General features: G+C 38.3%; 1 protein-coding gene and 1 pseudogene across 5 annotated transcripts in view; both read right to left on the bottom strand.

Annotated features, from left to right (window-relative positions):
• Positions 1-23,448, bottom strand: part of ANGPT1 (angiopoietin 1) — a 475,361-nt gene that overhangs the window by 315,788 nt on the left and 136,125 nt on the right. The window lies entirely within an intron of this gene.
• Positions 20,271-21,897, bottom strand: LOC147359203 (developmentally-regulated GTP-binding protein 1 pseudogene; annotated as a pseudogene). The gene has a single exon (XR_015140627.1). The product of XR_015140627.1 is annotated as a developmentally-regulated GTP-binding protein 1 pseudogene (transcript).

A 23,448-nucleotide genomic window follows, 5' to 3' on the forward strand; every position in this document is an offset into this window, starting at 1 on the left:
TATATCCTGTTAACTTCCTGAACTCACTTATTACTTCTAGAAGTTTTTGGTAGATTTCTTAGAGTTTTTTTTTTTTTTTAAACATAGACCATCATGTCATCTGCAAATAGGGGCAGTTTATTTCTTCCTAGTTTATATGTCTTTTATTTCCCTTTTTTACCTTATTTCTCTGGCCAGAACTTTTTCACAATCTCTTCTAGAAAATAGAAGAGGAGGGACACTTCTCAACTTATTCCATGAAACCCCTATTACCCTGATACTGAAACAAGACAAAGACAGTACAAAAATGAAAACTACAGGCAACTTCCCTCATGAACATATGAGCAAAAAATTCTTAACAAAACATTAGAAAATAAAACCTAGGAACATATAAAAAGAATTACACTATGAACAAATAGAGTTTATTTCAAAGATACAAGACTGGTTCAACATCTGAAAATCAATCAATATGACCCACCATATTAACAGGGTAATGAAAAATCACCCTATCCCGATAACTGATACCAAAAAAGCACTTGACAAAATGTGACACCCATTTATGGGTTAAAAAAAAAAGAAAAACAAAACACTTAGAAAACGAGGAAGAGAGGGAATCATCCTTAATTTGTTAGTTATGAAATCAACACATTAAGATCAAATTAGACCAAATGATGTGTGTTATCTATTTCCTTTATGAATAAGGCCCTGTTAAAGGGCTGAAGATACACTATGTCATTATACATATGCTAAAATACAGTAAATTCAATTACTTAATACATAGTGGATAAAGTCCATCAGCGGAGAAGGCAATGGCACCCCACTCCAGTACTCTTGCCTGGGAAATCCCATGGACAGAGGGGCCTGGTAGGCTATAGTCCATGGGGTCGCTAAGAGTCGGACACAACTGAGCAACTTCACTTTCACTTTTCACTTTCATGCATTGGAGAAGGAAATGGCAACCCACTCCAGTGTTCTTGCCTAGAGAATCTCAGGGACAGAGGAGCCTGGTGGGCTTCCGTCTATGGGGTCGCACAGAGTCGGACACGACTGACGCGATTTAGCAGCAGCAGCAAAGTCCATCAGACAAAAAGGAAATGTTATATAATGATGAGTCCATGAGGATACTGGTTCAAAATATATTTCATCCCTTGATTTGGAAAGTCTGTCTTAGAAACGAGGTGAGACTTTTGTGTTTTAATCCCACTTTCTTTAATTCATTCATTCAATATCTATTGAAGGCATTACTGTATGATAGGCACTGCTCTAGATATTGTAGGTAGAGAATGAAATAAACAGATCAACTTTCATAACTTTCATACCACACTGCTTATATTCTGATGACAGGATAGAGAAAAATCAAGCTAAATTATTAACATATACCACATAGTATATTACTTGGGGACCAGTGTTATTACAAACTAAATAGGAAAAAAAGAGAGGGAAAACTGTGATGAAGGTGGATTTAAATAGGATAGTCAGGACAAACTCACTGGAAAGGTAAAATATGAGCTAGTATTTAAGGAGACAAGTATGCTAGGCAAAATGATGCCTCTCCCCAAAGATATCCTAATCCCTGGAATTTTAAATGTGTTATGTTACATGGCAAAAGGGACTTTTCAGATATTAATAAGGTTACCAACCCTGAGATGAAGAGATTATCCAAGTGGGCCCAATCTAATTACATTGAGTCCTTAAAAATCAAAGCACCTTTCCTGGCCTGGGTCATACGGATATACGACAATGGGAGAAGGATCAGAGAGATACAATCTTTTTTGCTTTGAAGATGAAGAAAAAGTACCACAAGCCAACGAATGTGGGTGACCTCTAGAAGGCGGAAAAGAAAAGGAAATTAATTTACTTCTACAGCCTCCAGAAGAGAACACAGACCTCCTAACATCTGGATTTTAGGCAAGTGAGACCTGTGTCTAACTTGTGACCTACAAAACTGTAACATAGTAAATCTGTGTTTCTTTAAACTATTAAGTTTGTGGTAACCTATTACAGTAGCAATATATGCTAAGTCACTTCAGTCGTGTCCGACTCTGTGCGACCCCATGGACGGCAGCCCACCAGGCTTCTCCGTCCCTGGGATTCTCCAGGCAAGAACACTGGAGTGGGTTGCCACTTCCTTCTCCAATGCATGAAAGTGAAAAGTGAAAGTGAAGTCGCTCAGTTGTGTCTGACTCTTAGCGACCCCATGGACTGTAGCCCACCAGGCTCCTCTGTCCATGGGATTTTCCAAGCAAGAGTACTGGAGTGGGGTGCCATTGCCTTCTCCCATAGAAAACTAATAGAGTGAGCTTATGAATCAAGGAGCAGTGGAAAGGTCAGTGAGTCTGGAGAAGTACAGAATTAGGAGATGATGTCGGAGCAGAGCAGAGGAGATAAAGATTAGAAAGGGCCTTGGTGGCCAGTTTAACAACACTGGTTTTTATTCTGAGATGAGAAGCCACTTTGAATTCTTAAAACAGAGGAGTATGATCTATCTTACAATCTTAAAGGGATAGTTACTCTGTGGAAGGGCAAGGACAAAAACCTAGAGCTCACTGGGGAGGCTCTTTGAATGAGCCAGATGATGGTGGCTTCAATAAGGGCAACAGTTATGGAGATAAGTGCTCAGGTAAATATTTTGAAGCTGAGGCCAAAAGATTTCCTGGTGTCTTGAATGATGTGTGTGAGAGATGTCTCGAGGTTCTGACCTAAGGAAATGCACAACTAAGTTTTGTTAACTGAGATGGAGAAGACTATGTGCAGACTTAGGAAAGAGAGAATAGAAGCTTAGCTTCAGACATGCTAAATTTGAGATACTTATTGAAGAGACGGCTGGTATGTAGTTGGATATATGACTTCTAGAGTTAGGGACGTGGTCCACAATGGAAATATAAATCAATATCATCAGGGGGAGTTAGGTGGTATTGGAAGATGTGAGAGCAGAGGCAATCACCAAGGGAACGAGGGTGGGCAGAGAGAGAAAAGATCTAAGACTGGACCCTGAAAAGCCCTAAAGTCAAGAGATTAGGAATGAGCAAAAAATCCTGAAGAGAGGTAGCCAGTGAAGTAGGAAAACAAAACAAAACAGGAAAGTATGTATCTTGGAAACCAAGTGAAGTATGTTTCAAGAATGTGGGTGCGTGTGTGTGAGCTCAGTTGTGTCTGACTCTTTGAGACCCCATGGACTTTAGCTCGCCAGCCTACTCTTTCCATGGGATTTTTTTCAGGCAAGAATACTGCAGTGGGTTGCCATTTCCTACTCCAGGGGATCTTCCCAATCCAGGAACTGAACCCGCATCTCCTGTGTATCCTGCATTGGCTGATGGATTCTTTACCATTGAGCCACCACCTGGGAAGTCAAGAAGATGGGTGATCAATGACAAATGTATTTTTTAAATCAAGTAATATGAGGACTAAGAATTGACCAGTGTTTTAAGCAACATGAAAGTAACAGATACTCTTAAAAAAAAAAAAAAAGGTAGTTTCAAAATAGTGGGAATGTGGAAATGTGGCTAATAGCTAAATCAGTCTTGGAGAAGGAAGAATCTGTAAAAAGCATTTAAAAGTGTTGTGCATTGCATTTTCTGCTAATGTTATGGGAAAATGAGGACACAGATTTAGACCTCCCCCAGTGCTGGTGTGAAGTATGCTAACCTGGACACACTGAACTTACAGATATTGGCTTTGGTCTTATTTTTATATCTTGTTATGCCAGTAGAGTTACTGAAACAATATCTTTGTACTTGCCAATAAACTATCCTAAACTATCTTTGCACAAATAAGCAAGATTTACTCTAAAAAGTACTGCTGCCAGAAAACTAAGTCTAACTATATACATATGAATGCAATATAACCCCCTTACTTGGCTTGATAAGGTTTTTTTTAAGTGAATTACTTTTCTCTTTTATGGTAAAAACTTTGTAGTTTCCTATTAAAAGGGGCGGCAGGAAATGTATGCTTGGAGAGGGATATGTTTTTTGTTTCATTTTTTTCTCCTTAAGTATTGTGGGTTTTTCCCTCTTTGACCACTTGTAGAAGACGACCTCCTGAGTAGTACAGAATGACTTGGCAACATCTTTAGAAATAAAAAGCAAAATTCTGTTGTTTGAGGATTTTCTAGCAATATTATCTGGAGAATTGTTTTTCTTCTGGGCTTATACATGGCTTTCCTCAAATTATTTTCTTATATGGGTAATAATCACACCTCCCTCTTGATTCTTTCATCAAATATGGCAGAAAATGTTACTGATGAGTAACTAAAAGTTTATTTTATCTGAAGAAGTATGATGAAAGGGAAACAATTGAATTTGGCACTTTAGAAAGTATGGTTTCAAAAAACATTCTCAAATAGTTACACAAATTTAGTATATGAGCAAGGTGACATCTCACGTCAGTAGGTAAAGAATTTTTTAAAGTAAATTGTGTTAGAACAATTGTGTGTCCATCCAGAAAAAGATAAGTTGGTTTTATACTTCTTACTATACACAAAGGTAAATTCCATATCAATTTAAGTTTACATTAAAAATAAATAAATTATTAAGAGAAAATATATCCTTAGGTTAAAAAAGGCCTTTCTAATTTACAATCTTGAATCATTTAAAAAATTTCTAAAATTAATCATTTTGACTACCAAAAATATAAAAAAGTCTGAATACCAAATTGAAAAAAAAAGGGCACAAAATCAAAAGGCAAATGACAGAGAAAAAGTTATTTGTAATTTATAACTTAAAAGACAAATGCCAAAACAATCTTGAGAAAGAAGAACAGAGCTGAGAGTATCATGCTCCTAGATTTCAGACTATACTACAAAGCTACTGTAATTAAAACAGTGTAGTTCAGGCACAAAACCAGACACAAAAATCAGTGGAGCAGAATAGAGAGCCTACAAATTAACTCACACACTTATGGTTATTTAATCTATAACAAAGGAGGCAAAAATATACAATGGGAAGAGACAGTCTCTTCAATAGGAGGTGCTTGGTAAACTGGACAGCTCCATGTAAAAGAATGAAATTAGAACATTTTCTCACACCATGAACAAAAATAAACTCAAAATGAACTAAAGACCATTAACCATAAAACTTCTAGAAGAAAACATAGGCAAAACACTTTGCATAAATCATAGCAATATTTTTCTTTTTGGATCTGTCTCCTCAGGCAAAGGAAATAAAAGCAAAAATAAACAAATGGGACCTGATAAAATTAAAAACTTCTGTAGAACACAGAAACCCATCGATAAAATAAGACAACCTACTGAATGAGAGAAAAATATTTTCAAATGATATGACAGATAAGGGATTAATATCCAAAATATATAAACAGCTCAAATAACCCAATGCCAAAAACAATCCAATTAAAACATGGGCAGAAAACTTGAACAGACATTATTTCCAAAGAAGACACACAGCTGGCCAACAGGCCCATGAAATTATGTTCAACTTCATTAATCATCAGAGAAATGCAAAATCAAAACAATGGTATCACCTTACACCTGTCAGAACTGCTATCATCAAAAAGACAACAAATAACTGATGTTGGTGAGAATGCGGACAAAAAGGAACACTTGTATACTATTCATAGTAAAGCAAATTCATGCAGCTACTATGGAAAATATGAGATTTCCTCAAAAAATTAAAAATAGAACTATCATCTGATCCAGAAATTCTACTTCTAGGTATATATGTAAAGAAAAGAAAAACACTCATTTGAAAAGATATATCCACACCAATGTCCATAGCAACATTATTTACAATAGCCAGGATATGAAAGCAACTAAATGTCGATCAATAGATTGAACAGATAAACACTCACACACACACACACACACACTGAAATACTACTCAGTCATAAAAAATAAATTTTGCCATTTGCAACAACATGGATGGACCTGGAAGGTATTATGCTTAGTGAAATAAGTCAGACCAAGAAGCACAAATATTGTACCTTATCATAAATGTCAAAGCTAAACAAAGAATTAAGGGAATTAAGAGGTACAACCAGTCCATTCTGAAGGAGATCAGCCCTGGGATTTCTTTGGAAGGAATGATGCTAAAGCTGAAACTCCAGTACTTTGGCCACCTCATGCGAAGAGTTGACTCATTGGAAAAGACTCTGATGCTGGGAGGGATTAGGGGCAAGAGGAGAAGGGACGACAGAGGATGAGATGGCTGGATGGCATCACTGACTCGATGGACGTGAGTCTGAGTGAACTCCGGGAGTTGGTGATGGAAAGGGAGGCCTGGCGTGCTGCAATTCATGGGGTCGTGAAGAGTCGGACATGACTGAGTGACTGAACTGAACTGAACTGACTGAAGAGGTACAAATTACTATGTATAAAATATGATACGAAGATATATTGTATAGCACAGGAAATATAGCCAATACATTACAATAACTTTAGATGAAATAGAAACTATAAAATTTTTGAAGCACTATGTTGTATACATGAAACTAACATAATATTATAAATCAACTACACTTCAATAAAAAATTAAAATAAAGGAATTTCCCAAAAAAAGAAAAATGCAAACTAAGGCTACATAAAGCAATCAGTCTAAACAATCATAATGGCATAAATTCAAAAGTTAGACAATACCAATTTGTGGGCAAGTTTATAAGGAAACTGACAATCTTATACATTACAAATGAAAGTGAAAAATAATACAATTACTCTGAGGAGAAATATGGCAGTTTTTATTTAATTATAAATGCATTTATTCTTTCACCCAAGAGTTTGCTTTGTGGAATTATATTATAAAAACACGAGTATGAGATGATGGATGTTCAACTGTTCCCTAAAACCTTGTTTGTAATAGAAAAAAAGATAAATGCAATCAAACTCAAAAACTTACATACTGTAAAACATTCACCCAAGGGAATACTATACAGTTGTAAAAATCAAGAATGAAGCTCTCTCTGTATGGACAAGAAAAGAGCTCCAGGATATATTACCAACTGCATTTTTAAAAAAGTCATATAACAGGGCATACAGTATGGTATCTTTTGTTTATAAAAGTGGGGAGACTACAGTGGACATGGACTGGGGTTGGAGAGAAACTTCTTAATGATGTTATAGTTGGATTTTTTTAATCATATAAATACACAAACAATCCAAACAAAAAAGAAATAAAATAAAAACAAAGCAGAACTGGAGTCAAATCCTGATTCACTCATAGACTATGTAACCTTGTATAGTAACTTAACTATGATCCTGAGCTTGGTTTCTTAGTCCATAAAATTGGAAAAACATGCCTTGTTTATTTATTTTTATTTTTAATAGATGATGTAAAACATATGAAAACACTTTGAACCACGAAGTGATAAGAAAGGAAGACCTATTATCTTTTATTTTCAGTTTTCTTAAAACAAGTTGCAGGCCTACATACAAAACAAAGCACAATCTAATCAAGCCAGTTTATGGACACAGAAACCTCTAATACTCAGTATATGTGCTTTATTCATTCTTCTCATTCTCTATTAATTCTTTTCATTTTTCTAAAATTTTATTTTACTCATAAAATCTTTTCTTCAGGCCTAGATACAGTTACAGAACAAAAAGTAGGGACAAACGAGCTGAGTCACTGGAACAACAGTCCCTCCAAATTCCTCCCTCTGGGGTGTCACTCAGCTGCTTCTCCTCTCTTGGTGGCTAGCTGGTTGCAAGGACCCCTCTGGCCTCCTGTCCAGCTGCTATCCAGAGAATCCATTGCTATCCACGATAGCTTCACATTCTCATCCTTGTCTACTAATTTTGCCATCTCTGCTGTCCCCTCCTCCACCAAGTTTGCTACTTCCGGGCTCCCACACCTCTGAGGAAGGAGCCAAGTTCAGGGGCCAGGAATGAGTCATGGGAACAGCTCCTCAGACAGGCCTCCCAAATGCCATGGCTTCTCCTGGTTCCACTGGTCTGCCTTGTACAGAGTGGGTAAAACTCCTCCTAAGAAGCCAGGGTGAGGCTGAAACTTGCAGGGCCCAGGCACCCTGTGATAATCTTGCCATAACCTGAAGTGTGATTTTTTTTTTTTTTCTTTAGGTCTTGGGCACCTGTTCCCCACAAGGGAGCTGCGCTTCACATAAGGAAGCAATTTCCAACATTCCCATCCCTTATCTTTGGTTAGCAGTGAGGGGGCTTGGTGTCCCCTTATCATCTCTGCCCCCGTCCCCCCAGTCTCACTCCCTCTCTGCCCCTCCACTTGTGGACAGTCTAATTTCCCAGTGGATGGACCCATGCTTCCAGGTTTTCCTCTCCCACGTATCACCAGTCTATGGGGGTTTTCTCTATAGCCATATCTCTTGATTCTGACCAATTCTTCATTTAAAAAGAATGATTTTGGGGGCAGCTACAAACACTGTAAATCTTTTCTGAGATCATTGCTAAGAAAACTTATAATTTCAGAACAGTAATTCCCCAGCCTTGGTTGATGAGTATCAGATTCTCCAAAAGACAACAACCCCAAATTTACCAAAATTCCCTCTAAAAATATTTTTTAAAGTTAAATCATTTTATGTATGACTGTCATGTGACACTCTAAGCCCTACCATAAGCAAAGGGCAAAGTCCCTCAAATCTCACACATACACTATTAAGTATCTTTTCCAGTTATGGGGTTAGTCAGAAAGGAGAAAGAATGTTAATACAATTTTTTAAAAATCAAGAAAATAAAGTTTTTAAAATCAAAATTATTCAGGCTAACTTTTAAAAGGACAGATCATAAAATCATAGGATAAATATATTTCTAAATGGCAGAATTAATATATATATACATATATATTATTTTGGTGAATCTTGTATGAAAAGGAAGGAAAGCATAGATATATATCTTACCAGATTGTTATACACTATGGAAAGAAAGAGCATGCATCTCTAATACCGGTGGAACACACTATATATAAATACAAGGCTGACATGTTCGGTAATACTTGGGAATTCAAAAATGCATAGCCATCTGCTGAATTACTTATCTGGAGTTCAATTTGGTAAAAATGTCTGTTTCTTATGCATACCCAAAGTCCCCACTAAGAACTGAGACCAGAGAATTACTGTGGTTTTACTACAAAGTTTCAATGGGTTTCATAGAAACATTTCTAGATTACACTGGAAATTGTTATAAATATTTCCTTATGCCTCTGTCTCCCACTCAGCTGAAAAGAATCTCTTTTCTTTCTGATGTTCAGTCATTGCTGAAGTGCTACCTATCTGTCCTTGTAATGGCTCCTGGATGCCATGTCCTGCAACCTTGTGCCGTGACCTCAGCATGACAGCTGTTCCAATGGTCTTGGCTGAGGCTGTTGCATTTACTCACCCAAAGAAGCAGAATGTTGGCTCCGTGCACTTACTGTATGCCTGCTACCCCTGGCTGTCAGTCTCCTGACAGGTTGCTCTGTCAAGTTTCCCAGGTAAAGGTCCTAAGGGAGGCTTTTCCACACAGATGGACTGCACGATGTGACCAACATCTCCTTAGCATGAGAGCAGACATTGTTGCCCTGAACCTTGAAAGTTCATGCTTATGAACCCCAAGTGGATCTACAAATAGCTAGAGTGAGAATAGTGAGAATAATTATATCCATGCAACTCTAGGTGAATTATGAACACAAAGTACAGGTTAGGGACCACTTGACAATTAGTCTAAGATTCAGATAGTTACTAACTAAGAAAATAAAGTATTCTTAGAATACTATTCGAGTCATTTTTAGAGGCTCAAAAAACACATAGCTTTAAACAAGGGAAATTTTAAAACATCATAAAATTCTGGCATTGAATGATTTAAAATAAACTTTATTTTGCAGATAAGGAAACTATAACTCAAGGATTTTCCCCAGGTCACCATGGCTTTCAACTAGAAGCCATACTTCCCCATACTTTTATAACACGTATCTTGAAAGAGAGGCTCCAAATTAGGATTTCAGTATCTAAGTACTAAAAGCAAATTTTATTCTTTGCTTTTAATCTTTATTTCTGATGTCCACTTAATAGAAACCTTCCTCTCTTTCGTATCTTCACAGTCTTACCTGATTTTCATAAAAAGTATCTTCCTCTCCAATTAAAAAAAATAAAATAAAATAAAATTTTTTTTTTTTAGAAAAGTACCTTCCTATCCAATGGTGGGGTTATTTGACACCTTAAGGGATTTGGAGACCTTCAGGATAAGTTCCTACATGCCAAACCATATAAAACATGACTATAAATAACCATGGCTATAAAAACCAGACTACTTGTCCACGGCCTAAGAAGAATCAGACCAGGAAAAAGAAATTAGGCAGAAGACCCATATGATGCTAGGCAAGCAAGGAAGGTAACATGACTTGTTACTCTAGTTACGTCCCTCTATAGCCAATGTCTGTGTATCTGTGTGTGGCTGTGTATGTGTGAGTGATATGGTGAGAATAACTCTTTTCAGCCATCAATATTATACCTGTAATTTCTCAACTGAACAATCTGACACTTGTTAAAAGAGATAAAGAATTCCTAAACTCAGACTGCGGTCCCAAAGACCTGGGCTCAAATCCTTGTTCTGACACTTCACTTCTGTGTGCTTTGGGGAAGGCTCTTAATTCCTTCTAACTTGGGTTTCTTCCTTTGTGACAGGGAAGTAATCATGTCTCCCTCTCAGGGATCATGGTAAGGTTGAAATTACATAGCACAGGCAAAGGGTCTGTATTCACAGAGGCCCAATTAGTGTAATTTTCATTTGTTTTTATAAAGTAAGACTACATTAATAAATAGGAGGGAAAATGCAAACAGTACAGAGCAAATCAGATTGTTGTTTTTGTTTCTTTGCAGACCAGTGATGTTTAAAAACCCTTTCCAAGAATACTATAAATTCTCCCCAAACTCCAAGTGGAATTCTTCCTAATGCCATTTGAAAGTTCACTGGGTTTAAGAAACTCTATCTGGGGATGCCATATCTGATAGAAGTGCTGGGCAAAATTTTTGGCCTGGTTCATTTTTGACCCCCTGAGATTTATTCTTTTCCCCTCCTCCTCCCTTCTCTCTCATTCTGTTTTTCTTCTTCCTGGCACTGCCCCTAATAACTTCTTGGGCAAAAGGAGTTTTTTTTCCTTTGTAATAGTTTGTGCCCTTCTTCAACAGGTCTGGTAAGAACTAAAGGGGATGAGGCATAAATGGATGAGAGAAGGTCATCTACACACCCCCACTCCTCTCAGCCCCAAAGAGTGCTCTTCAGTAACCTCTGTCGTGATTCTCCTTTCCTTTCTAATTCAGCTTTTTCATCTGTTGGGGCAAGGGTGAAAGGTCACTGGGCAGAGCCACGCTAACTGCACTAGGAAATCTCCCAGTAATGCAAGGACATCAGGGAAAAAACCAAGAAAGAAAAAATAGAAGCATGGAGGAGAAACTGCTGCCAAAAATTGTTATTGAATCCTTTTGGATTTATTTAGAGCATACTGCTCTGCATATAAATATGAAACCAAACAAATCTCTAAGCCAGTCTATTTAGACCAATTTGATATTTCAATGGAAACTAAAGCTATGCCTTTGTGATGCCAAAATATCAGGATTAAAAGTGAAAAACTATGTCAATAAAGAAATATCTGTTGAGCCTATTACACAAAACAAGCCCTGTGCTTGGGCACTGATGAGAGGATAAGAGAAGTAGAATAGAGTGCTTCTCTTTAAGGAACTTACAGCTATGGTAGTAATAATAATAATAACATCCTGGCTATCAGCATGCCACCACATACACGTTGATCATTCTCTTATCATTTTGTCTCCTTTTTTTTCCCCTTATAGTCTTTATCAACTATATCTCTATCCATCTGTCCTTCCATCTGTCCTTTCATCCATCCATCCATTTATAGCTCTCTCCCTTTCTCTCCTTTTATCTACCTATTAAGAGATTATTTTCTTCGTCAAGTAAGTTCACGTAAATTCCTTGAGAAAGAGAGCTTGGTTTAGTTTACTGCTATTAACTCTGGTCCAAGAATGGAGCCCTGACACATAACTGACACTAAATAAATAATGAACTAGTGATACAGAACTAATAAGATATTCACAAGAGAAGATAAGAAAATCTTAATAGAGAAAGGACACCTTCATGGAGAAAAGACATCTCCAGCTAAACATACAGATACAATTTGGATGGATAAGAGGATGGACACAGCATGCCACCCTTATACGCCAGGGCTGGAACAGCGCAGCATAGACAGTGTGGAAGAAATATTCCCAACCTCACAGTGTGAATGTACAGGACACCAATGTCTGGCTGCCTGGATTTAGGTAAAGTATTAGAACTATTTCTTTAATTCACAGATGTTAATATCATTCAAATATGGTTTAAGTATGCATCCTATCTTTTTAGAAGCTTGCAACCCAGGATCTTCATTTAAGGAATGAATCCTCATCATTTATCCAAATAATTGAAACTCAAACTTTAGGGAATTCAGAGAATGAGTAGCTACTACTGATGCCTAGCTAGTCTCTGATTTCCTTTTGGATCTATTTGTCCTCCTTGCTTTATAGCCTCTTGTAATGTAACATAATACATACTCCTTTCCCTCCTTTTCACTGAAACCTATCTAATGTATGGTTGTATGTGACAACATGATCAACCTGTGAAGACATGTTGCTAAATAAAATAAACTGGTAATGGAAGGACAAAAGCTGCATGAGTTCAGTTTTACATGAAATGTAAAACAGTCTCATAGAATGAGACTAAAATGCTGGTTGCCAGGGACTGAAAGGAAGAGAAAGTGGGAAGTTTCTAATCAAAAGGCAAAAAGTCTCAATTATGAAGATAAATAAGTTCTAGGGATTTGCTAGACAACACTGGCCCTATAATTAACAATATTGTACACTTAAAATTTTCTTACAAAGGTAGATTTCATGTTATGATCTTTGTTCTTACCACAATAAAATAACATTAAATAAAAAGAAAGATAATTTAATAAACAAACCTTGTGACTAGAAACCCTGTCTTCTGTTTGTTCTACAGGTCACAAAGTCCCCACACACAAGGCCACACACTTATTCTTTGGTGATAACCCAAGATCCTAGGCACAGGTTTTAGCCCCACAGAAGCTATATAAGAGAGCTAATTTTGAAGATAACTGATTATTGAAAAAGAAACCTATGAGTTTACTCATACAACTTTCATAGTTGTTGAAAGTTACTCAAAACTTTCATAGTTTTGAAAGAGTACAAAACTAGAATCTAAGAATCATCATTTCTTATTTAAGCAAGAAGTCTCAAAAATAAAATAGTTATATTCCACCTTGAAACATGTTGGCCACTGTTATATGCATGTAGTGTGTCTAGCTATATACACCTACTATTAAAGGCAGTTAAATTTAGGTATAGTTTGAGCTATGTTAAAGGGACCAAATACATGATATAAATGGGTGAGCTGGGTTAACAGTGGACTCCTGATAGAAACAAAACAGTTCAATTATCCTGACCTTGGATCCTTTTTTAAAGCACGCTACAGAATAAGAACAACTCCCCAGCTATTTTGCAACTTAAACAGTTTGGTATTAATTCTTCTGTTGAGGCAATCATTTTTATGTAAATAAATATTTGCTTGGCAGTACAAATTATCATCGTGGTGAAAAATATGGTGGCATTCCATCATTTCTCTTTTATGGGCTTCTTTTTTCCCTGCTGTCTCTTAATTCAAAGGTTCATTTTTGTCCTAGTCTTCTCATGCCCTCATTTTCCTGGTGGCTCTAGGTCAATTTGCATATGACAATTTACCATTGTACAATTAGGGAAAATGCAATTTTATAAATGTCTAATTCTATGAAAGCAATTCCCTAAAAAGATAGCTTTTTGCAAATTGCTTTTTGGTAAAATAGTTCATGGTCCTCCCTGGATGAGTAACCTTATCCACTCACAAGGACTGAACTACAACTCTATACTCATGTCTCCCACATGCACTTAAATATTCAACTTGTTCCCTAGACACATTAAAATTTATATGTCTAAAGGTCTCCTTCCCATTATTCCTAGTTCTAAGTTGTCCTTCTAGTTTTTCAGATCTCAGCAAAAGTACCACTTGTCACCAACTTTTCCAAATCAGGAACCTGAGTCATTATAGAGTCATTCATCCACTCCTCACCCTTCACATGCAATTAATTGCCTAATCCTGCTGATTTTAACCCGCTAATTAAATAGGAGAAGGCAATCATCAGATCTCTGTTCCCCATAGATGCCTAAGTACCTCTCAGCCAATCACCTTCTCTTCATTATTGTTGTCTACTGATGAAGGTTCGGCCTCTCCTGTCTCTCTCTAGGCCACTCCAGGACAATGACAGATAATATTTAGATGCCTAGAGATTAAAATTAGATTTCCCTTTACATCCTTCCTCTACTTTGCTACCAGAATGAACTATACTCCAATATTTTAAATTATTTTCAGACTCCCTATTGTCTATAGCAATGGTGCCAAAAGTACATCCCATGAAACACAAATCTTGCAAGATGAAACACAAAACTGCAAGATGATCTGTGTTCAAGTAAGTTTAGAAAATGCTGCATAGTATATCCTCATTTCCAACATCATAAAGGCCACTGACATAATAAAGGTCCTGAAAAGACGTGAAGTAAAGAAACACATAGCATTTTATAACCCAGTATATCCCACAAGCCTTTGACTCGTGAGCTCTTTTTTTCCCCGAAGTAACAGCTACTTCATTAAATAAAGTAGATGGATTGACTCTGTCCATGACTCCAGTCTTATGTTTTGCTCTCTTCACCCTACAGTTCACACCCTAAGAGTCCTGTGTGGCTTGCACTCCTCATGAGCACCATGTTCCTTCCCACGTGTCTCTGGCTGCCATTACCTAAAATGCCATATTCTAAACCTATCAACCACTTCCACCTTCTGACTAACTCCTACTCATCTTTCAAAACACATCTCAAGTTTCATCTTCTTTAGGAAAAGCTGAGCGCCGAAGAATTGATGCTTTTGAACTGTGGTGTTGGAGAAGACTCTTGAGAGTCCCTTGGGCTGCAAGGAGATCCAACCAGTCCATTCTGAAGGAGATCAGCCCTGGGATTTCTTTGGAAGGAATGATGCTAAAGCTGAAACTCCAGTACTTTGGCCACCTCATGTGGAGAGTTGACTCATTGGAAAAGACTCTGATGCTGGGACGGATTGGGGGCAGGAGGAGAAGGGGACGACAGAGGATGAGATGGCTGGATGGCATCACTGACTTGATGGACGTGAGTCTGAGTGAACTCCAGGAGTTGGTGATGGACAGGGAGGCCTGGCGTGCTGCGATTCATGGGGACGCAAAGAGTCAGACATGACTGAGCGACTGAACTGAACTGAACTGACTGAACCTATGTTTGGTTTTTCTCACAGTGTCCCCCTACTCATCAGAGCACTTACCAACTTTTAACTAAAACTAGCTTTTTCCCTATTTGTGCAATCTCCTCAGGGACCAAATCATTAGTACAGAGTAAGTAATCAAAAAACAGTCACTGAACTGAAATAAACCAACCCATAATGAAAGTAATAGATGATAATATAAAGTTGTTAAGAATTTGTAAAATATCACAGTCCCTCAATATTTCAAAAATATATTTGAAAAACCATTTTCTTTTAAAAATGTTTATAGTATACATCTTATTTCTTTAAATAACGTCTTTGTTTAGTAATGTTATTGATGATCTGCAATAAAATTTTCCTTCTCATCTACATTTGCTTTTTTCAATAATAAATGAGAGATATTTACTTTTTTTTTTCTTTGTTAAGAATGAGGAAGAAAAAGAAACTGCTTGAAAACATTCACCATGGCAAGATTCTACTATGGAAATTAGCCAACACCACTTTGGATTTGAAATATAAACACTAACTAAAATCAGTGTAAAGACACTGAATCCATGTCTTTGCGTGACCTTATTTGAACAACAGCTGTTCTTGATTTTATTTGCTTCAAACCTACCAAACCTGTTTGGGCCATGAAGCAGGTCTGAGCCAAGCCTCCTATATTTAGCTGTACATAAAAGATGACAAGCTTTTCTTCTGGGTGCATTGACCTCATGCCATGTTTCTCCCTAAACCTCAACTTCCTTGTATTCAAGATCTAGATTTCCAAGAGTGAGCAGGGATTATTGACCAACTTTGACAATCTTATTATAACTTACTTATGAATACATGTGGTGCCCACAAGTGTAACATATAACAAACGTTTGGGCTATTCACTAATGCTAACTGACCTACCTCACAGAAAAGAAGATATCTCTTTCATTTATTTCATTCACTCACCTGATAAATATATGCTAAGTACAATTATATGGCAGGTGCTATGCTGTCACAAAGAACATAGTATGATAGTAACAGTCTTTGTGACCCCATGGAGAGTACAGTGTGATAGTAATGTCTCTGTGACCCCATGGGCATTAGCCTGCCAGGCTCCTCTGTCCATGGGGATTCTTCAGGCAAGAATACTGGAGTGGGTTGCCATGCCCTCCTTCAGGGTATCTTTCCAACCCAGGGATCAAACCCAGGTCTTCCTGCGTTACAGGCTGATTCTTTACTGTCTGAGCCACCAGAGAAGCCTGATAATAACAGTCATAATGCTATAAATAATAGCTGCATGAATTAAGTACATACAGTGAGTAAAGTGCTAGGCTAACTTATGTATGTTTATTATTGCATTTGACCTTTAAAACAAAATTGTGAGGTTAGTGCATTGCCATCCCTTTGATATATTAGGACACTGAGATTTTGAGACAGTGGTACAGCATTGGAAATCACAGAACTGGCAAACATCAGAGCCACATTAAATCCAGACAGCCTGTCTGCTGAGGAGTCCCTTTGCTTGGTTATCAGGCAAAACAACCTATCAGTGGTCACATAGTATCACTCTACCATCAAACTTTTCACAGACATGTTCCTTGCCTGACCATTAATGTGCTGCATCAAATAGAACTGACCAGGAACTATGTCAGAGGTTTTGAAGTGACAACAAAAGCAGAGGAAATAAAATTAAAATGTCTATTTTTTAATTAAACAACTTTGAAGCATAGGTACTGGAAAGTATTTGATGAATATTAACTGATTGTGGTTAATGATAAACTGTAGTTAATGTGGTTGTACCGTGTGACCTTTGAGGTACCTTCCAAACAGGAGATTCTATGATTAAAGAGGTGGCTTAATCTAGTTGTTTCTAGATTGCATCTTAAGACTGTCTCTTGGAAATCATATTTAACTCAGGCTATTTTCAAAGAAATAACTTGGACTAAGCAATACACTCAGTCATATTTATAACAAACTAAAGAGGTCATCTGCAAAGGAATGGCCAGTTAGGACATAGTTTGTCTCAGCTTGTATTCTGTGAGAAAATAGCTCAAGATAAAAAACAGAGCTAATCTATTGTATGGCATCATGGAAGGGTGGTCAGGAAGACATACCAATTCATCCAGTTGCATAACAAATGACTTTTCTAGGTAGTAAGCTATTCTAAAATGGTGATGTCTTCTATAGATCCAACATACTAGAATTTGTTTTATAGGAATTTGATCAGTGCAGTAAGTTATGGTAGATCTTGAATGCGCAAAGAATGCAATTCTCCAACATTCATCTTGTAAATATCCTGCCCTACCCTACCCCTTGGCTCACTTAGCCATATATATCGTCCCCACAGGCCAAAAAATAAGATTGTTAGAACTATGTATTTCCTGACTAATTTATTATGATGGTTTTGGGGGTTATACAATATTCCCAGCCCAAGAGCCACTCACTGGCAAGGGAAAATAATCCCTTTTTCAATTAACAAGGAAAAAATATCAGACTAAATTTCAAGCTATTTGACCATTTTGACCTTAGTCTTAGACCTTCTTCACGTTTCCACAAGCTCAGAGGTGAACTCCAAATCCCACTGTGGAGTTAAGTTTTGTTTAAAATACTATTTAGTGGGGGAAAAAAACCTCAATTTTTCTACCTCTCCTGGAATTTAAATGTCAGTAAGGTAATAACCAGGTGCCAAGGTGATAGGTTGCTATAACATAACATGATCCAAAGTCCATTTATACACAGAAGTTCTGGGCTTTGTGTCAAGAATTAAAATGTCGTACACCAATTCCTATATACTGAATGTATCTTTTACCCGTGGGAAGCAACATTTTCACAGGAATTTTTGGAGCTGGGTCAACCAGTGACCTGAAATTACATTTAAGTCCAGTGTCCCTATGTTCCTTAAAGAGGCATTTATAGAAAACCAAATAAAATGTCTTACATAAGCCAGTAAAAACTGTAGCAACAATATGATCATACTATAATCACTGCCATTGAAAAAAAAATAGTTTCTGTGAACAGAACTAGAGAGTACACCAACAATTTAGCTCCTGATGAAAATGTTAAAACTTTAATCTGCCTTAAGAACTCAAATTCTAGTTACTAAAAGCACCACCTTGGATAACAGATCTTGCTTCAAATCCTGCCTTCCTCCCTCACTGGGTGACCTTGAATATGTAACAGAAGTCTCAGTTTCTGCAACTATGCCCCATAGAATTATCACATGGTTTAAATGTGATAATGTAGTTAGAAGTTCTCACTATACTGTTTTGGCTCACAGAAAGGACTCAGTAAATATTGGCTTCTAGTCTACCCATTCAACCAACAAGTATGGAAAGCCTACAATTATCAAGGACTAAGCTAACGGGAACAAATAAAAAAAGAACTTAACCAAAACAGTGTTTTTAAGTTTTATTTTTTTTTAAATGTTTGTGATCTTGGGTATTTTTCCATTGGCCTTATTTCCTCCAATGGCTTGTACACTACTCTATATGCCATACCTGCAATTTCTTTTGATTAGCTCTGGCATACAATAGTTACTTTCTGGTTGACTAATTTTTCTCTGCCACAGGCAAGTTCTGAAAGTTTATGAGGTATATACTCAACCAATAACATAGTTAAGGCTCAGTCAGACTTCCTTACACTTTGGATCACTGCTGAGATCGTATCATGGACATCTGTACATATTGACAGGATTCGAGGACCTTAATGAAAGCAAAATCTCTGAAAACTAACTTGTCTTCCCAATGAGGTGCCTTCACCCCAGAAGAGACGTGTCTTTTTCAGAACCGTTCAAGACATCAGGGGTCAGGATCTCATCAGGATTTAGCTGCTGTCCAGTCTTCACTTACCAAATTTGCCACTGTGACTATAAGCACATGCCAAAGTGTCATGTACTGCTTTAAAAAAATGTGTGTTTGTATGTGTGCACTTGTGCACTCGTGCATGTGTGCTATGTGCTTTAACACTTACCTGTGGAAATAGTCTATCTGCAAATGACAGAAGAAGGCCACAAGAAATTGTATGTAATGCTGAATTAAAACGTACAATATACATATATAGCTCAAATTAGTGGTTTAATGGAGAAGGCAATGGCACCCCACTCCAGTACTCTTGCCTGGAAAATCCTATGGATGGAGGAGCCTGGTGGGCTGCAGTCCATGGGGTCCCTGAGGGTCGGACACGACTGAACGACTTCACTTTCACTTTTCACTTTCATGCGCTGGAGAAGGAAATGGCAACCCACTCCAGTGTTGTTGCCTGGAGAATCCCAGGGACAAGGGAGCCTGGTGGGCTGCCGTCCATGGGGTCGCACAGAGTCTGACACAACTGAAGCGACTTAGCAACAGCAGTAGCAGTGGTTTAATATAATAAACCAATGATGCAATTGCATTGTCTTCTGAACTTGATACTTTAATATTCATATATATATGTCTTATCCAAATAAAAAGCTCTGTAAATTTTAGTGTCTTTGGTCATTACTTTGGTCTTAAAAGAATTTTGACACTAATTTTATTAAATTTTAAGCTCTGAATCAATTTTCATTTTTAACCCTGGATAAAACTTACCTTAATTTTTATTTTCACACCATGACTACAATCCAGTACTGCCTTTGTAAAAATGACTTTAACTTTCTAAACTCAACATCAGGTTATGAACCAGGGTAAGACCTGAGGATTAGATCTGTTTCTAATACAATTCATCTTAAATTCTTTTTTGAAACAGAGTAGGGAAATGTTACTTTCCTAGGCTGGAATGGTAGTCCTACATTGCCCCTGACTAATGACAGGAAACCAATTAAGTCATAATTTCTCTGGGTCTCAGCTTTCTCACTAATAAACTAAGAGAATCATACTACATGAGTACTGAGGCCCATTGTAGTTTTTATTTATTATTTTTTTTTTTGAAATGCTGCAGTCATATTTTTACCCATTTCACATTCAAGACCAAGCTCCCCCAAGGACCTTTTCTGCAGCTGCCTCACTGTACATAACCATCCTCATTCAATCCATCTCAAAACAAATTCTGACAATGACACATGAACTGTACATAGTCAGCTGGCCTACCAGGTCCTTTATGCAGCTCAACATATAAGGTGACACCAAGTTAAGACAAGTGAAGTTCCAATTTGGGTGCTTCCATCTCCCTCCTTGTATCCTGATCCAGTGCCTGTCAAACCCAGGAGGGGCTTGGAGTCAGGTGTTTGATCGTAGAGAAAGCTGCTAGGGTTGGCCCAGCAGATGAGGAAGGGGATGGCATCACTTCTTCACAATGACATCCTCGTCCTCCAACGTATGGTCTTTACCCACTTTTTGAGGATTGTGTTTCACAGACAGACCCCACACCAGAGCATATTTAAATTCTTTGATAAGATTTTTGTGAATCTTCATGCAGAAATCCTCCACCGTGGTCCTGGAGTAGGGCAGCACCACTGGGGACATGTAATCGGGCAACTGGCCCTTGGGTTTGGTGTAAATCCTCACTAGTTTCAGATAGTCCCAGATCTTTTCCAACAGGTCATCAAAATTCCAGCGGTGATGGGCAGAGATGGGTACACAGTGTGGCACCTTATAGATAATATCCAACTCCTCAATGGAAATCTGATCAATCTTATTTAACACATAGATACAGGGGATATAGACTCTGTTTCCTTCCACCACGTCAATGAGGTCATCTGCTGTGGTGTCACTACGCAGAGTCACATCAGCATTATGGATTTTGTACTCAGACAGAATGCTCTTCACAGTTTCAGCATCCAGCTCACTCTGAGGGCAAGTGGCTGTGAGATTAGTGCCTCCTTTATCCTTCTTCTTAAAGCCAATGTTGGGGGGTTTGCTGTTCAAGCGAATGCCAAAGCCTTCCAGCTCATTTTCAATTAACTTCTTATGTCCCAAGGGTTTCAGGACATCCAGAACAATCAAGATCAAGTTACATGTTCTGGCCACTACAATGACTTGACGGCCTCTACCTTTCCCATCCTTGGCACCCTCAATGATACCTGGGAGATCCAGAAGCTGGATCTTAGCACCTTTGTATCTGATGACGCCAGGCACAGTGGTCATGGTGGTGAACTCGTAGGCTGCCACCTCGGAATATACCCCTGCCAGGTTACTGAGCAGCGTTGACTTCCCCACAGACGGAAAACCCACAAACCCAATTCGAGCATCACCCGTCTTGGCAACATCAAATCCTTCTCCTGGTCCTCCACCACCACCACCTTTTGGAGTAATGAGCTCCCTGCGAAGCTTAGCAAAATGAGCCTTAAGCAACCCTAGGTGGTGTGCTGTGGCCTTGTTCTTCTGAGTCCGAGCCATCTCGGCTTCGATCTCCGCGATCTTAGCTAGGGTGTTGCTCATGGTGGCGAGTTGCGGGGGACTCAACGGCCTCCACAGGAGCAGTTCCCCGCCTCACAGTCGCCGGCAGACCGGCCACAACCATCAGGCGCTACAGCAGTGCACAAGCGCGGTATTTCCTGTTTCATTGTAGTTTTTAAACTCCTTGATTCTTTGGCTCACTTTACAGTTAATGTTTAGATTATTTGATGAATGCAAAACAAACTATGTTTTTATTTAAAACTTAATATAAGCATTTACAGGGCTTCACTGGTGGCTCAGATGGTAAAGAATCCACCTGTAATGCAGGAGACCTGGGTTCAATCCCTGGGTCAGGAAGATCCCCTGGAGAAGTGAATGGCAACCCCCATGGGGTTGGGAAGAGTCAGACATGACTGAGCAACTGATAAGCACACACACATAAGTATATATATATATATATATATTTTTTTTTTTTTTTAAACTTGTGTGAATGTAAATTTGAATTGAGGGTTAGAAATTTTCCTTAAAAATACTTCTTACTATGTTTCAGTTCCGGAGAAGGCAATGGCACCCCACTCTAGCACTCTGGCCTGGAAAATCCCATGAACGGAGGAGCCTGGTAGGCTGCAGTCCATGGGGTTGCTAGGAGTCAGACACGACTGAGCTACTTCACTTTCACTTTTCCCTTTCATGCATTGGAGAAGGAAATGGCAACCCACTCCAGTGTTCTTGCCTGGAGAATCCCAGGGACGGGGGAGCCTAGTAGGAGGCCGTCTATGGGGTCACACAGAGTCGGACACGACTGAAGCGACTTAGCAGTAGCAGCAGTATGTTTCAGGTCAGTCATTAAGTTGTGTCCAACTCTTTGAGACCCCATGAACTGCAGCACGCCAGGCCTCCCTGTCCATCACTAACTCCCGGACTACGAACTAACTCCAAATAGCTACATGAGAAATCTTTTCTTAAGGAACTAGTTGGAAGAAATAATTGTGTAAGTAGAGGCAGGATGACAAAGGAAATTTTAAAATCAGAAAAATCTAGATTCAAATTCAAGGTTTGTGGTATCATCCTGGGTATATAATATAATCTCCTGGGCCTCCATTTTTTCACCTGTAAGGTTGGGGATAAGAGTTGACTCATTGGAAAAGACTCTGATGCTGGGAGGGATTGGGGGCAGGGGGAGAAGGGGACGACAGAGGATGAGATGGCTGGATGGCATCACTGACTCGATGGACGTGAGTCTGAGTGAACTCCGGGAGTTGGTGATAGACAGGGAGGCCTGGCATGCTGCAGTTCATGGGGTTGGAAAGAGTCGGACACGACTGAGCGACTGAACTATATAAGGCTGCTGTAAAGATTAAATAAGACATATAAGGCATCTAGAAGGACAACTGGTTCATGATAAACACTCAAATATTATCCACTATCTATTTCTCTGTCTAAAACTCTTTGCACTAAGGACAAGAAATTCTTGTTTCAAAATAACATGAGTTAATTTGATAGACTGTGAATCTCTTCAGTCTAGGAAGGCAGTATTTTATAGTGGTTACCAGTGTGTACTTTAGGGTATTATAGACTTGCATTCAAACTCAAGCTTTGTCATTTATAACCTTTAGGACCATAGGCAATTTATTTAAGTTCCCTGAGGTGCAGTTTTTCATCTGTAAATTAGTTATTGTAAGGCTTAGAAGAGAGAATGCAGTGAAGTATCCGTATCATCATAACAACACAATAAATGATGGCTATCTTTATTAGGCTTATGTCCTCTGAACTTGAAACAGTAATTAGAATAAAGAAGAAAATCAATTAATATTTTGAAGGAATAATTGGGCAAATAATTGTTCCTTGGTTGATGAACAACACCCAGAATCTCTGTGTGTCTTCTGGGAGCAAGGCAGGCCCTGGAAT

The sequence above is a fragment of the Bos grunniens genome, chromosome 14 (genome assembly GCF_055505025.1).
Source record: "Bos grunniens cultivar Pamir isolate PY7600 chromosome 14, Bosgru_T2T1.0, whole genome shotgun sequence".
Classification (NCBI taxonomy): Eukaryota; Metazoa; Chordata; class Mammalia; order Artiodactyla; family Bovidae; genus Bos; species Bos grunniens.